The sequence below is a fragment of the Eutrema salsugineum genome, unplaced genomic scaffold, assembly GCF_000478725.1.
Source record: "Eutrema salsugineum unplaced genomic scaffold, Eutsalg1_0 scaffold_322, whole genome shotgun sequence".
Taxonomy (NCBI): domain Eukaryota; kingdom Viridiplantae; phylum Streptophyta; class Magnoliopsida; order Brassicales; family Brassicaceae; genus Eutrema; species Eutrema salsugineum.
The window spans coordinates 1-1,289 of record NW_006256739.1 but is presented as its reverse complement, the minus strand read 5'-3'; the positions used below and the strand labels follow the sequence as shown (position 1 = coordinate 1,289).

The 1,289-nt window shown below is 32.3% G+C and overlaps 1 pseudogene; it reads right to left on the bottom strand.

Moving 5' to 3' along the window:
• LOC18014220 overlaps positions 1 to 1,286 on the bottom strand; it is a 2,311-nt pseudogene extending 1,025 nt beyond the window's left edge.
• Positions 1,287 to 1,289: the final 3 nt, after the last annotated feature.

Genomic DNA, 1,289 nt, shown 5'->3' with positions numbered 1-1,289 from the left:
CAAGAACTTCAAGTTGCGGTTCCTAATTTTCAGAGACCTCTTCTTTGTGGCAATGATATCAACTACAGCACTTCAAGAGAAGGGCAAGACACGAGATTACGTTAAAGACTCCAACCCCGGCCGAAATGCCAGTGAGTTCTAGCTTCTTTATATTCCAGCAGTTGTCGAAAGCATGTGAGGTTTCTATGTTATACCGACTTAAAGTCAGTGAATCTAGGCATGGATGGGAAAATGATTCTGGAGGCAAGTCGAGTGTGATGGTAGGGTTTGGTCTAAAAGGGCATATAAAGTTTTTAAGTGTGAGATGCTTGATGTGTTTCACATGAATCAATGACCGAATCCAAGCCTCGACCATCCCGTCTTCACATTGATATGGGTAATAAATGATTGTGCATTTTTCCAAATGGCCATGGTGATCGTTTATAACCTACAAGGACAACTAATGATTTAGGACATGTATGTTTCTATGTCGCAAAAACAAACATAAAAATTGATATATGTAATTCGTATATATATATATATATATATCCAAAAAAGTTGTAGGGAGACACAAATGTTAAATTGTTAAATACTAAATCAAACATGCAAACTATAATTTCATACAAAAATGTAAAGAATATATTTTGTATGCAAGTAATTCTATGTGGAACAAGGCAACAGATTTATGCTTCCCTACAATTCCTGTTCACAAAATAATAAATTCATGACCTATATTCATTTCAAATACATTTTTCTTTTTTTGTCAATATGGAAATTCCATATCTTGTTTACATCTATCAAAACCAGGATCAGCCTTTGATAAGTCATTATTTCCAATGGAAATCGAACTCACTGATCTTAAAACATTGATTATAAATAGTTTTTGAAAAGTTGAGTTTTCTGCTCTAAATACTGTTAACAATTATCTTTCACATTGTAAATTCAAAATATAATCCAATAAATACATTACAATAACAACACCAAACTTGTTAAATATCTCAAATAATTTGGAACCTCTTTTTTTTAAAAAGTCATGTACTTTGATAGCAAACTATAGAAAATGTATTCATGGATTATCTAGGTTTTGCTTTTGCACTTAGAACAACCAAGAGTAACCTAATTTATAGAATTCATGGGTTATCTTAGAGTTTTGCAACATAACAACAACCTAGATCATCAGTTTATAGATCAGACCTATTTTTTTTATCCAAAAAGCCGTATATATGAAAAACTAATGAGAAAATGAAATGGACCTTGGTCATTGATCTAGCAGCATGATGATCAGTAGAATGGTACCAAAGAGGTCTGAT